This window comes from Salmo salar, chromosome ssa26 (assembly GCF_905237065.1).
Source record: "Salmo salar chromosome ssa26, Ssal_v3.1, whole genome shotgun sequence".
In the NCBI taxonomy this organism is placed as follows: Eukaryota; Metazoa; Chordata; class Actinopteri; order Salmoniformes; family Salmonidae; genus Salmo; species Salmo salar.
This window is the reverse complement of record NC_059467.1, coordinates 24490979-24506605: the sequence shown is the minus strand read 5'-3', so window position 1 is coordinate 24506605 and position 15627 is coordinate 24490979. Positions and strand designations below refer to the sequence as shown.

The window sequence follows — 15627 nt, the reverse complement described above, 5'->3', positions numbered from 1 at the left end:
TCCCTAGGTGGGGTGCGTCACTTGAGTGGGTTGAGTCACTGACGGGGCCTTCCTGTCTGGGTTGGTGCCCCCCCCCGGGTTGTGCCGTGGCGGAGATCTTTGTTGGCTATACTCGGCCTTGTCTCAGGATGGTAAGTTGGTGTTTGAAGATATCCCTCTAGTGGTGTGGTGGCTGTGCTTTGGCAAAGTGGGTGAGGTTATATCCTTCCTGTTTGGCCCTGTCCGGGGGTATCGTCGGATGGGGCCACAGTGTCTCCTGACCCCTCCTGTCTCAGCCTCCAGTATTTATGCTGCAGTAGTTTATGTGTCGCGGGGGCTAGGGTCAGTCTGTTATATCTGGAGTATTTCTCCTGTCTTATCCGGTGTCCTGTGTGAATTTAAGTATGCTCTCTCTAATTCTCTCTTTCTCTCTTTCTCTCTCTCTCGGAGGACCTGAGCCCTAGGACCATACATCAGGACTACCTGACATGATGACTCCTTGCTGTCTCCAGTCCACCTGGCCGTGCTGCTGCTCCAGTTTCAACTGTTCTGCCTGTGGCTATGGAACCCTGACCTGTTCACCGGACGTGCTACTTGTCCCAGACCTGCTGTTTTCAACTCTCTAGAGACAGCAGGAGCGGTAGAGATACTCTCAATGATCGGCTATGAAAAGCCAACTGACATTTACTCTTGAGGTGCTGACTTGTTGCACCCTCGACAACTGTGATTATTATTATTTTACCATGCTGGTCATTTATGAACATTTGAACATCTTGGCCATGTTCTGTTATAATCTCTACCTGGCACAGCCAGAAGAGGACTGGCCACCCCTCATAGCCTGGTTCCTCTCTAGGTTTCTTCCTAGGTTTTGGCCTTTCTAGGGAGTTTTTCCTAGCCACCATGCTTTGACACCTGCATTGCTTGCTGTTTGGGTTTTTTTGGCTGGGTTTCTGTACAGCACTTTGAGATATCAGCTGATGTAAGAAGTGCTATATAAATAGATTTGATTTGGATGCCCAAACCCATCTACATATCATTGAGTGTCAACCTACTGAATGTGATACTCACTGCCAGCAGGTATGTGATCTTTATTGACACATCTACACACTTTGGCCTCATATGTAATTCAACCAACTTAGTCTAATATTTTATGAGTTCTTAGTAATTTCAAAATATTATAATAACCCTGATTCCTATGTGTCCACTATTGGGCTACTTCTGGATAAGTGTAATTTACTAGTGAGTTACCAGGATCACACATTGGTATAAGAGAGATCATGTGCACATCATAAAGGGTTTCTCCTCTCTGGTCTGTCTTCTTCCTTTCAGGGCTATGATCATCAAGCTGTTCCTGGGCAGTGTTGTGGGAAGTGTGTACAGACAAGCTGTGTGGTTATGCTGCCAGATAATACCACACACACTATTCAGGTAAAATAGCATCAGGCAGCATTATTTATCTCCCACAGATTCGCAAATTGTATATACCTTTTTTTACAATTCGTAAAACATATCAGTCCTATTTCACTTGATTATTTAAAAACACCAACATGTAATTTCACTGTAGTAATAAGGTGTTATGCAAAATAACTATCTTAGCAATGATATAGTATATCTTATCTTACATAATTTGAAGAATCTCCTGTTGATATCTTTCATATTCTCACCTCTACAGCCTGGTTCTGTCTGGATACCATCTGGAGACAAGTGTCTCAAGTTTGAGTGTGTAAAGATTATGGACCAATTCATCCCAATCGAGGCTAAGACTGTGTGCCCTGACTTCTACCCAGAAGACTGCATACCCGTAAGTTACAATAACCATCAGGCAAATGATCTTGGTCCGGGAAACTGCCCCATTTAAAAACAACTGGACAATGTGCAAAATCATACTTGTGATATACAGTTAAAACATTCCCAGTCGCTCAGACCAAGGCCTGTTGCTTAATATAGTATACCTACTGTGTATTTATGTGAGGTTATTGACACCTGCTGCTTAAAGTGAACAAAGCAAGAACACTGCACTGAAAAACATGTGGAGTGAGTTTGGTAAACGCTACATCAGTGACTTATAAATGTTCTTGTTTTTTCTTCCATTTTCTTGTTTTTAAGGGAACTGAAGTTATTGCTCCAGATGGTTGCTGCCATGTCTGTGAGTGTCTTTTTAACACCATCCTTTTTGATAGACATTTGTAAATCATTCTTGCCCTTTATTATGCATTGGAAAAAGTGTTTTAGCTATTGCCATGGTCCTCAGGATGATTAACGTTAATTCATTTGAAAATGTCACTTTTGTGTGCAGGTATTTCAAAAACCATGCAACGTGACAAGCCATGCAAGCCATGCAATGTGACAAAGGGCAAAGTGTACCTGGACAGCAATGTCTGCAAACGAGGTGGAAGTGACAACATGCGGTGGATCCTGTGGCACCTACACCATGTGAGTATTTTGATCATTCCTGAAATATTTCAGTAACACTAACACATTAATCCTCCCAATAAAACAGAATTGGGCTGCCTGTCTAAATGCAAACTACAAATTATATTTTCAGTAATATGTTATGTTACAATGGCTGTGTTTACGAAGGCAGCCCAATTCTGATATTCTTCCCAATTATTGTCAAAAGAGCTCATCTGATTGGTCAAAAGATCGGCATTAGGCTGCCTGTGTAAACGCAGCCAATGTTATCTAATGCTACCATCATTACTTCCACATAATGACATCGGCTCTCCTTTCTATTTTCAGGTATTCTCTTGAGGCCAACATGATGGAGCGCTCTTGTACCTGCTTTTGGGAAGTATCCACCACCCTTTTTTAAATTTGTATTTATTTATTTACTTAACCAGGTAGGCAAGTTGAGAACAAGTTCTCATTTACAATTGCGACCTGGCCAAGATAAAGCAAAGCAGTTCGACACATACAACAACACAGAGTTACACATGGAATAAAACAAACATGCAGTCAATAATACAGTAGAAAAATAAGTCTATATACAATGTGAGCAAATGAGGTGATATAAGGGAGGTAAAGGCAAAAAAGGCCATGGTGGCAAAGTAAATACAGTATAGCAAGTGAAACACTTGAATGGTAGATTTGTAGTGGAAGAAAGTGTAAAGTAGAAATAATGGGATGCAAAGGAGCTAAATAAATACAGTAGGGGAAGCGGTAGTTGTTTGGGCTAAATTATAGATGGGCTATGTGCAGTGATCTGTGAGCTGCTCTGACAACTGGTGCTTAAAGCTAGTGAGGGAGATAAGTGTTTCCAGTTTCAGAGATTTTTGTAGTTCGTTCCAGTCATTGGCAGCAGAGAACTGGAAGGAGAGATGGCCAAAGGAGGAATTGGCTTTGGGGGTGACCAGAGAGATATACTTGCTGGAGCGTGTGCTACAGGTGGGTGCTGCTATGGTGACCAGTGAGCTGAGATAAGGGGGGACTTTACCTATCAGGGTCTTGTAGATGACCTGGAGCCAGTGGGTTTGGCGACGAGTATGAAGCGAGGGCCAGCCAACGAAAGCGTACAGGTCGCAGTGGTGGGTAGTATATGGGGCTTTGGTGACAAAACGGATGGCACTGTGATAGACTGCATCCAGTTTATTGAGTAGGGTATTGGAGGCTATTTTGTAAATTACATTGTCGCGGATCGGTAGGATGGTCAGTTTTACGAGGGTATGTTTAGCAGCATGAGTGAAGGATGCTTTCTTGCGAAATAGGAAGCCAATTCTAGATTTAACTTTGGATTGGAGATGTTTGATGTGATTCTGGAAGGAGAGTTTACAGTCTAACCAGACACCTAGGTATTTGTAGTTGTCCACATATTCTAAGTCAGAACCGTCCAGAGTAGTGATGCTGGACAGGCGGGCAGGTGTGGGCAGCGATCGGTTGAAGAGCATGCATTTAGTTTTACTTGTATTTAAGAGCAGTTAGAGGCCACGGAAGGAGAGTTGTATGGCATTGAAGCTCGTCTGGAGGGTTGTTAACAGTGTCCAAAGAAAGGCCAGAAGAATACAGAATGGTGTTGTCTGCGTAGAGGTGGATCAGAGACTCACCAGCAGCAAGAGCGACATCATTGATGTATACGGAGAAAAGAGTTGGCCCAAGAATTGAACCCTGTGGCACCCCCATAGAGTCTACCAGAGGCCCGGACAACAGGCCATCCGATTTGACACATTGAACTCTATCAGAGAAGTAGTTGGTGAACCAGGCGAGGCAATCATTTGAGAAACCAAGGCTATTGAGTCTGCCGATGAGGATGTGGTGATTGACAAAGTCGAAGCCTTGGCCAGGTCAATGAATACGGCAGCACAGTATTGTTTCTTATCGATGGCGGTTACGATATAATTTAGGACCTTGAGCGTGGCTGAGGTGCACCCATGACCAGCTCTGAAACCAGATTGCATAGCGGTGTGGTGGGATTCGAAATGGTCGGTGATCTGTTTGTTGACTTGGCTTTCGAAGACCTTAGAAAGGCAGGGTAGGATAGATATAGGTCTGTAGCAGTTTGGGTCAAGAGTGTCCCCTCCTTTGAAGAGGGGGATGACAGCAGCTGCTTTCCAATCTTTTGGAATCTCAGACGACACGAAAGAGGTTGAACAGGCTAGTAATATGGGTTGCAACAATTTCGGCAGATCATTTTAGAAAGAAAGGGTCCAGATTTTCTAGCCCGGCTGATTTGTAGGGGTCCAGATTTTGCAGCTCTTTCAGAACATCAGCTGACTGGATTTGGGAGAAGGAGAAATGGGGAAGGCTTGGGCGAGTAGCTGTGGGGGGTGCAGTGCTATTGACCGCGGTAGGGGTAGCCAGGTGGAAAGCATGGCCAGCCGTAGAAAAATGCTTATTGAAATTCTCAATTATAGTGGATTTATCAGAGGTGACAGAGTTTCCTATCCTCAGTGCAGTGGGCAGCTGGGAGGAGGTGTTCTTTTTCTCCATGGACTTTACAGTGTCCCAGAACTATTTCTCCTAAACGTAGGAGAAATAGTTTCAGCTTCTTATTTAATTTTTATTTAATTTTAGCCATTCAAAACACATAAATAAAGTTGGCAATAGGCTATGCATATATACGACGTTCTTGTTTTCATTCCTTTTTGAAATTAAGGAAATATTTGATTGCAGACACCCAGTTCAACAATGGCTTATCCTCTTCTAGATAAACAACCACAATTCAAAGTGTCAAAACACTTATTTCAATTTGAGATGGTGTTAGGTTAGAGAAACGGATCAGTAATCTAAAGGTTTCTGGTTTCAGATCCCTGGCGCCACTTCCTACTGTGGTCCTTGAGCAACGCACTTAGCTAACCTCTAGATATATCCAGGGACAGCACTGTGGCTGACCCTGTGCTCCTCCCTATACAGTACTAAAGATACATTTTCATCTTTGATGGACTAATAAAGTATTTGTCCTAACTCATCTCTCATATTAAATAAAGTATACCAAATAGAAACTATATTGTCTGGGCAATAATAGTCCTTTGGTTTCACCGAAAATAAAAACCAGATAATTTCATTTTGACTGTACCAAGTGTACAAAAGGGAAATACATGGGGCATGTGTGATTATATAAAAGAAATGGAAATACATGGGGTATGCATGATTACATAAAACAAACACAGTATTATTATGCACTTAAACGATTTCTTTCAAATGTTTTTGATAGTGTTTGTCAAACTGCGTGAACAGAAATGGGAAGGTTTCCACCTTAGTTGGAGGGAATTATAGAAGTCTTTTGCTATTATAACCAGTCCACTGTTACTTATCTTACTGATGTTGTTGCCTTTCAACAATCAGACAAAAACTGGATAGACATTCAAATCAAAACTAATATTGCAGAAAAGAGCACTCTGCCTGCTTTATAACATGATCATGTTATACTGACTTGTCTACAACTGGCATAACAAGTGTTGGTGTCCAAAGGATCATTTTGCTGACAGCTTTTGGTTAGTTGAGGCTCTTTAAAATGAGAAATACTCTCTACAGTTTCTTGAAACCCCTTACCTGAAACAGAATGATGAATTATGGAATAATGGGCCCTTCAATAGTCAAGGCATTTGACAAACATAACATTGATTTCAATCAAAGTCATGGACAGGACATGACAGATTTAGAAGATTATGCCTTGAGGTGCCATAGTGTCACGGTGGTTTGGATATACATTTAATTTGTAATTAGATCAATAATTGTATTGATGCTGGCTCAACATTGAAAGTCCCACCTATGTAGGCAAACATTCCTGTGAGATAAAAAGTATGCAGTAGAACAGGAAGGGTCAACTTAATAGGGACCCCATTGCCCAAAGGCCATAATACTAGGACTGTTTATTAGTTTTACCCAGCTCCAGGCACTGTATACTTGCTGCCAAGTCATCAAAAGGAACTCTGAGCTCACAGAAAGTGGGTCATATGTATAACATAATTAGAACAGGCACAGTAAAATACCCATTAAATAATATAATGGTCAAATAAATAAGCTAATGTATTTTTTTCTTAAACATACAGTAGTGTTGTTAGGGAACTTCTCTTTACTAGCCTATATAGCCAATAAAACAGTAAACATATGTTGCTCAACTGTGTGCTTCACCCTGGAAAGTTAATCCTGAGTCATTTCTCCCACTCTATTCAACATGTTTTAATATTACACTTACTTTTTCATAAAGGTTCCAACCTACCTCAATCTAACCTTTAGTTACACTTAACATTAAGCTGTCACCCATAAGTCATCACAGTTTGTTTGAGTTATTCAGAGTGCTCATCAACTTGCGCTGTATAATATTACTTCTGTGTGCTGAATTGAGGTTGAGAGTAAACTCAATCTATTTACCCAGAGCTTGTGTAATAATGGTCCTATACAAAAACCAAGTATAGCTATGATGGTAGAAAAGCCAAATACGTAACCCAGAGCTGCTAAAATCATCAAACATTGTTGAAGCCTTTGTAAGGTTGAACAGCACACAGCCTCTGGCAAGACCTAGGTGGGGATGGGTGGGGAAGGATGGATAGGCTATTCAGTGAAGGCTTTGTTAGGAAAGAAACAACCTGGGGTGTAGACACAAGGGCATATGCCATAGCCTAGGCAGTGTGAAAGACATTTAAAGGCTGGGCCAATTATCAGTCATAAATCAGTACATTGTAATACAATTTGGGTTAATGAGGTTTGAGGTTAGTCTGAATTCCTGATTGACCACTATGAATATCCCATTGTCCAATGTAAAGATGGGTCAAATACGTAAAGTATCAACCTGCAAACATGCAACAGATTCAACCCTATAGCAGATTAATGTAGACAATCAGATATGATCATTTTACACATAGGTCGACTCTGTCAGCAATTGATTATAAAATCAAAATTAGGCAAGTTAGATGATTGACTTAATAAAAAAAAAGGCAATTCTTCAACAGATGTTGATCAACTGACGGTACAATATTTCATGTCATGTGTTACATTCATCACAGGAAAACCAAGCAGTATTTTGCTTGGTTTGAACACAGAACTGCTAAAGTGAAGGAAACACCAACATAGTGTCTTAATAGGGCATTCGGCCACCATGAGCTGCCAGAACCGGTTCAATGCACATTGGCATAGATTATACATTTACATTTTTTTTTACATTTTAGTCATTTAGCAGACGCTCTTATCCAGAGCGACTTACAAATTGGTGCATTCACCTATAATATCCAGTGGAACAACCACTTTACAATAGTGCATCTAAATCTTTTAAGGGGGGGGTTAGAAGGATTACTTTATCCTATCCCAGGTATTCCTTGAAGAGGTGGGGTTTCAGGTGTCTCCGGAAGGTGGTGATTGACTCCGCTGTCCTGGCGTCGTGAGGGAGCTTGTTCCACCATTGGGGTGCCAGAGCAGTGAACAGTTTTGACTGGGCTGAGCGGGAACTGTGCTTCCTCAGAGGTAGGGAGGCGAGCAGGCCAGAGGTGGATGAACGGAGTGCCCTTGTTTGGGTGTAGGGCCTGATCAGAGCCTGAAGGTACGGAGGTGCCGTTCCCCTCACAGCTCCGTAGGCAAGCACCATGGTCTTGTAGCGGATGCGAGCTTCGACTGGAAGCCAGTGGAGAGAGCGGAGGAGCGGGGTGACGTGAGAGAACTTGGGAAGGTTGAACACCAGACGGGCTGCGGCGTTCTGGATGAGTTGTAGGGGTTTAATGGCACAGGCAGGGGAGCCCAGCCAACAGCGAGTTGCAGTAATCCAGACGGGAGATGACAAGTGCCTGGATTAGGACCTGCGCCGCTTCCTGTGTGAGGCAGGGTCGTACTCTGCGAATGTTGTAGAGCATGAACCTACAGAATCGGGTCACCGCCTTGATGTTGGTGGAGAACGACAGGGTGTTGTCCAGGGTCACGCCAAGGCTCTTAGCACTCTGGGAGGAGGACACAAGGGAGTTGTCAACCGTGATGGCGAGATCATGGAACGGGCAGTCCTTCCCCGGGAGGAAGAGCAGCTCCGTCTTGCCGAGGTTCAGCTTGAGGTGGTGATCCGTCATCCACACTGATATGTCTGCCAGACATGCAGAGATGCGATTCGCCACCTGGTTGTCAGAAGGGGGAAAGGAGAAGATTAATTGTGTGTCATCTGCATAGCAATGATATGAGAGACCATGTGAGGATATGACAGAGCCAAGTGACTTGGTGTATAGCGAGAATAGGAGTGGGCCAAGAACAGAGCCCTGGGGGACACCAGTGGTGAGAGCACGTGGTGCGGAGACAGATTCTCGCCACGCCACCTGGTAGGAGCGACCTGTCAGGTAGGACGCAATCCAAGCGTGCGCGGTGCCGGAGATGCCCAGCTCGGAGAGGGTGGAGAGGAGGATCTGATGGTTCACGGTATCAAAGGCAGCAGATAGGTCTAGAAGGATGAGAGCAGAGGAGAGAGAGTTAGCTTTAGCAGTGCGGAGAGCCTCCGTGACACAGAGAAGAGCAGTCTCAGTTGAATGCCCAGTCTTGAAACCTGACTGATTAGGATCAAGAAGGTCATTCTGAGAGAGATAGCAAGAGAGCTGGCCAAGCACGGCGCGTTCAAGAGTTTTGGAGAGAAAGGAAAGAAGGGATACTGGCCTGTAGTTGTTGACATCGGAGGGATCGAGTGTAGGTTTTTTCAGAAGGGGTGCAACTCTCGCTCTCTTGAAGACGGAAGGGACGTAGCCAGCGGTCAAGGATGCGTTGATGAGCGAGGTGAGGTAGGGGAGAAGGTCTCCGGAAATGGTCTGGAGAAGAGAGGAGGGGATAGGGTCAAGTGGGCAGGTTGTTGGGCGGCCGGCCGTCACAAGACGCGAGAGTTCATCTGGAGAGAGAGGGGAGAAAGAGGTCAAAGCACAGGGTAGGGCAGTGTGAGCAGGACCAGCAGTGTCGTTTGACTTAGCAAACGAGGATCGGATGTCGTCAACCTTCTTTTCAAAATGGTTGACGAAGTCATCCGCAGAGAGGGAGGAGGGGGGAGGGGGAGGAGGATTAAGGAGGGAGGAGAAGGTAGCAAAGAGCTTCCTAGGGTTAGAGGCAGATGCTTGGAGTTTAGAGTGGTAGAAAGTGGCTTTAGCAGCAGAGACAGAAGAGGAAAATGTAGAGAGGAGGGAGTGAAAGGATGCCAGGTCCGCAGGGAGGCGAGTTTTCCTCCATTTCCGCTCGGCTGCCCGGAGCCCTGTTCTGTGAGCTCGCAGTGAGTCGTCGAGCCACGGAGCAGGAGGGGAGGACCGAGCCGGCCTGGAGGATAGGGGACAGAGGAAATCAAAGGATGCAGAGAGGGAGGAGAGGAGGGTTGAGGAGGCAGAATCAGGAGATAGGTTGGAGAAGGTTTGAGCAGAGGGAAGAGATGATAGGATGGAAGAGGAGAGAGTAGCGGGAGAGAGAGCGAAGGTTGGGACGGCGCAATACCATCCGAGTAGGGGGAGAGTGAGAAGTGTTGGATGAGAGCGAGAGGGAAAAGGATACAAGGTAGTGGTCGGAGACTTGGAGGGGAGTTGCAATGAGATTAGTGGAAGAACAGCATCTAGTAAAGATGAGGTCAAGCGTATTGCCTGCCTTGTGAGTAGGGGGGGAAGGTGAGAGGGTGAGGTCGAAAGAGGAGAGGAGTGGAAAGAAGGAGGCAGAGAGGAATGAGTCGAAGGTAGACGTGGGGAGGTTAAAGTCACCCAGAACTGTGAGAGGTGAGCCATCCTCAGGAAAGGAACTTATCAAGGCGTCAAGCTCATTGATGAACTCTCCAAGGGAACCTGGAGGGCGATAAATGATAAGGATGTTAAGCTTGAAAGGGCTGGTAACTGTGACAGCATGGAATTCAAATGAGGAGATAGACAGATGGGTCAGGGGAGAAAGAGAGAATGTCCACTTGGGAGAGATGAGGATTCCAGTGCCACCACCCCGCTGGCTCGATGCTCTAGGGGTATGCGAGAACACGTAGTCAGACGAGGAGAGAGCAGTAGGAGTAGCAGTGTTATCTGTGGTGATCCATGTTTCCGTCAGCGCCAGGAAGTCTAGGGACTGGAGGGTAGCATAGGCTGAGATGAACTCAGCCTTGTTGGCCGCAGACCGGCAGTTCCAGAGGCTGCCGGAGACCTGGAACTCCACGTGGGTCGTGCGCGCTGGGACCACCAGGTTAGAGCGGCAGCGGCCACGCGGTGCAAGTGTCTGGAACTTTATTGGAGGGATGCAACAACATTTCTATCATGCCAAATTCCATAATTTGGTGTTTTGTTGATGGTGGTGGAAAGCACTGTCTCAGGCTCCACTCTAGAATCTCCCACAAGTGTTCAATTGGGTTGAGACTGACACACACACACACACACACATACATACAGTATGGTGGAATGTTAATTGCTTAATTAACTTAGGAATCACACCTGTTTGGAAGCACCTTCTTTCAATATACTTTGTGTTCCTCAATTACTCAAGTGTTTCCCTTATTTTGTCAGTTACCTGTACAATGTTGGTAAAATAAATTTGTGTCAATGAAATATGGAAAGGCATTGTCACGCCTTCTCCCACTCCGGCGCTCGATGTCGCCGGTTTACTAACCACCGGTCTTGGCAACCCATCATGACGCACACCTGGCAACCATCATTATGCACACCTGGACTTCATCACTATCTTGATTACTTGCCCTTTATCTAGCACTCTGTAGCCTCACTCATCAGGCAGTATTGGTTCTGTTTTCTTGTCCAGACGCTGCTTTTGGTTTATATCGCGCCTTGTTCATTATTATTAAACACACCAACTGCACCTGCTTCCAGACTCCCTGCATCTCCGTTACAGAATACTACCTCAGCAAATGGAAGCAGCAGGTAATCAAGACATCTCCCAGATGGTCGGTGAACAGGGACACCTACTTCGCCAACACCACGACCAGATGGTGCCACTGGGGATGGCTATGGATGAGGTCCTCCGCGTTCTTCAACGCCTTGGCATTACCCGAGGGGCGTCACCTCCAACTAGCGTAGGATTCTCTACCACGAGTCGACCCAACGAGCCAGTACCCCAGCCTATCCAGTGCCCCCACTCAGGTCAGTGACGCCTGATTCTCCCTCCCGGACAAATATGACAGGATTATCTAAATCCTGTGGCTTTCTATTCCAGTGCTCCCTCTATATTGTCCGTGAAATGGGAGCCCCCACTGCCGAGAGGTCCAAGGTTGCCATGGTTATTTCCCTGCTGACCGGACGGGCATTGGAGTGGGCTACGGCCGTCTGGGAGAGGAAGAGCTGGGTTCCTACGAGAGGTTCATGGCTCTGTTCAGAAGTTTCTTTGATCATCCACCGGGGGGGGGGTTGGCATGCCAAGACAACACCCTCTCCGCGGCTGAGTGACGGTGTCAGAGCTTTGGCTCTGTCCCTATTGCGGTCAGGAGGGGCACCAGCTTCAATTGTGTCTGATATGTTCCAACCCAGGGTTCACGAGAGCAGAGACCATGATCATCCATCTCCTGGGTTAGGCGTGAGTATTCCATCACTTTCTGCCAAACCCTTTCTAGTATTGATTTCACTGGCTGCCTGTCCCTCGTGTGTTGTTTCTACAACTCTATTGGACTCCGGTGCCACAGGGAATTTTATGGACCAGGCCCTTGCCTCCTCCCTGAACATCACCTTTCCTCTCCTTTTCTGATTCAAGTGCTGTATAGTGGACCACTGGGATCTGGGACTATCACACACATCACAGCACCACTCACCCTCACCGTGGAGTCCATACATCAAGAAAACCTTTCCTTTCTTATCATCAGTGCACCCGTACACAAGGTCGTCCTCAGCCTCCAATGTCATGACCCCACCATATCATGGTCGAGGATGACAATCACGGACTGGGCACCTGAATGCCGGATGACCTGCTTTCCCTTCCCCTGTGGTTCCACGTCGGTCGAGAGTCCTGTGGTTGCCCTTCAGCCCAACATCCCGTAGGTATATCAAGACCTGCTGGAGTTTTTCTCCAAGACCCGTGCCATCTGTCTCCCTCCTCATCGCCCCTGGGACTGTGCCATCGATCTGCATGTAGGCTCTGCACCACTGGAGTGACATAGTGTGGGGCTTAAAGACACACAGAGCCTACAATGGCATCACCATAGTCTCTAGGCTATGGTTCAACGAGATGCCCCACTTGACCATAGCTCGCTCGGTTTGACTGCAGCGACCGTGCAAAAAAGTAGGCCCAAAATGAAGCCTGGCCTAATTTTGAGGTGCTTTTGGGTGACAGTGGCAGAACCGTTAAGTTTAGAAACACAATTCAACCACAGGAATGTTCCTAAGGTCCTCCCAATCTGTGCAAACCTTGACCGTGTGGAATTAACCCTTAACAGTGAAAACAGGGTGTTTTCATCTAACAGTTAACAGTGACATCTCTCCCCATAGGAATACATTGCCTGCTCCCTTAACTTCAACCTGAAGCCTATGTGGGTTATGATTGCCATATCAAACTGTCTTCAATAACAATCCATCAGGCCACTATGAGGATTACCTGTGTTGATTCTAAGCTTCCTGGAGCAACCCGGAAGTGGTTAAATTCACCCTGAATTTTTGTTTTTATTTCACAATCTGCAGTTAGGGAAAAACACTGCATTCAACCCTCTATAAACCAGTCAGTTCTTAACGTAAAGACTTGAAACTCAGGATTTTATAAAAGCCTACCCCAATGAGGATATGTGTTTACTTCCTGTGCCAACCGGCAGTGCCTTAAATTGGGGTCATAGGGGCTGTTTCGAAGGGTTAAAAGTTCACATCTTTCCAAAATGTCATATGTGTGATTAGGCAACCATCATGAACTGTAAATCAGTTATTTCTCCCATCAGATGTCCAAGAAAAACACACACACACACACACACACACACACACACACACACACACACACACACAGCCAGGATGGAGTAACACAGTGTGGGGCTTACAGACACACTGAGCATGCAATAGATACCAGCGTACGCACCATCAAATATCTGTCTGACCAAGAGCTCTGAAACTTTAGAAACCTGTTCTAGAGCTTAAATCGGTAGTGCACGGCGAGTTATGTGGCTCTAGAAGGTTCTCAAGCCGAGAAACCGCCTCGTTCATTTGCAATAACTTCAATTCATTTTGAACGTTGTGAAAATGACAACATTTAGAAAAGTCCTAGAATCACAAGACTAGGTCCCTTGAAACCGCCTCGGCCCACAGGATGACACTTGGCATTTGCCATGTTCCGCTTGCAATTCTGTTTTGATGAACTGCCGTCCATTTGAGTGGTATTTGCGATTGTGTATATGGTTCGACCAATGCCAATAAGTTGCCATTCATTTTTGTCCCTTTCATGGGGGTCTTCCCTTACCTTCGTGGTGGAAGTGGACGCTTCAGAAGTGGATGTGGGGGCTGTCCTGTCCCAACGACGAGGTAATCCACAGAAATTGTATCCATGTGCATTTTACTCAAAGAAACTGCCTCTTGCAAAGAGAAACTATGACGTTGGAGATCGGGACCACATGGCGGTGAAGTTGGCATTAGAGGAGTGGAGACACTGGCTGGAGGACACCAAGGATTTCTCATCCTCACTGACCATCAGAACCTGGAGTACATGCGGACAGCGAGGCGGCTGAACCTGTGCCAAGCAAGGTAGGCCCTTCACTAGAGTCAACTTCACTCTGACATATTGCCCAGCTTCAAAGAACATCAATGCCCTGTCCCATCTCTTCGATTCGGGAGAGGTTCCTGTCCTGACTGCACCCATAATTCCACCCACTTGAGTCGTAGGGTCCATGCTCTGGGACATAGATGTGGACATTCGCCAGGCCCTCGAAAGGGAACCCGCACCTGCTACCTATCCTCCTGAAGCACACCAATGTTCTCACGGGGATAATGGAATGGCTGTGGACCTGGGCATGCACAGCTGTCATCACTGGACATCTAGGTATCACCTGCACAATTCAATCTCTGGAAACTACTGGTGGCCCACCTTGGCACCGGACATCACTCGCTATGTCAACTCCTGTTCCGTATGTGCCCAAACTAAATCTTCTTGGCACGCTCCAGCAGGGAAACTCCTTCCCGTGCCTCAACGTACCTGGTCTCATCTGTCTATTGATTTTTGTCACTGATATCCCCTCTGATTGTTTCACCACCATTTTGGTGGTTGTGGACAGATTCTCTAAATCCTGCTGTTTTAACCCACTCTCTGGTCTCCCTGCCGCTCTCCAGGTTGCTGAGGCACTGTTCCAGGAGGTCTTCTAGCACTGATCTTCCAGAGAAGCAGGGGGTCATCGTCAGTCTCAGTTCTTAGTCTAACAGGCAGGTGGAGAGGATGAACAAAGAGCTGGGGAGGTTCCTGAGGAGTCACTGCCAGGACCGGCAGGGGGAGTGGGCCCAATTCCTTTCCTGGGCAGAGTACGCCCACAATTCATCGCGTCACTCCTCCACCGGGCTGACTGCCTTCCAATGTGTTCTGTGTTCCCTGGACATCGAGGGGAGCCCTGCCTAAGCCATCAGATCCCTCCTGGATTCCTGACGTCATGTGGGCCGGCTCCAGTACCTGGTGGACTGGGAGGAGTACGGTCCAGAGGAGCAGTGTTGGGTCCTGGTGGACGATATTCTAGATCCCGAGATTTCCACCTTCGCTGTCCGGACCGGCCTGCTCCTTGCCCTCGGGGCCGTCCCCCTGGCCGGCATCCCCCTGGACCACCGGTCCTGGCAACCATCATTACACACACCTGCGCCTCATCATTATGCACACCTGAACTTCATCACTATCTTGACTACTTCCCCTTTATCTAGCACTCTGTAGCCTCACTCATCAAGCAGTATTGGTTCTGTTTTCTTGTCCAGACACTTCTTTTGTTTTGTATCTCTCCATGTTTATTATTATTAAACTCACCAACTGCACCTGCTTCCAGACTCCCTGCATCTCTGTTACAGGCATGCAGGTAGAGCAAACTTCTTTAATGGGTTTTTAGTAAAATGTTAACTTTTTGGTCGTTTAGTGTGATTTATGTTTAGTAAAAGAAAATTGAGCATATTTCCAGTATGTTGAGACTTAAATGTGTGCTTAATAACCATAAGCCTTAAAATGACAACCACCAATTGAACAGGGATGGTTTGAAAAAAAAATGAATGTTACATTTTCAAACATAAATTTGGAAAACGTAGATATGCTACTAAACACATGTTACTAAAGTTAATTTTGCAACAGCATAGGGGGTATGTAGCACAT

General features: G+C 46.1%; 2 long non-coding RNA genes across 2 annotated transcripts; both read left to right on the top strand.

Annotated features, from left to right (window-relative positions):
* The first annotated feature begins 1160 nt into the window (after positions 1–1160).
* On the top strand, positions 1161–2213 carry LOC106587447 (uncharacterized). Its single transcript, XR_006762221.1, has 3 exons — positions 1161–1407; positions 1652–1780; positions 2086–2213. It is a non-coding gene; the product is annotated as an uncharacterized lncRNA (long non-coding RNA).
* Positions 2214–2281: 68 nt separating this feature from the next.
* Positions 2282–2782, top strand: LOC123730796 (uncharacterized). Its single transcript, XR_006762222.1, has 2 exons — positions 2282–2412; positions 2719–2782. It is a non-coding gene; the product is annotated as an uncharacterized lncRNA (long non-coding RNA).
* Positions 2783–15627: the final 12845 nt, after the last annotated feature.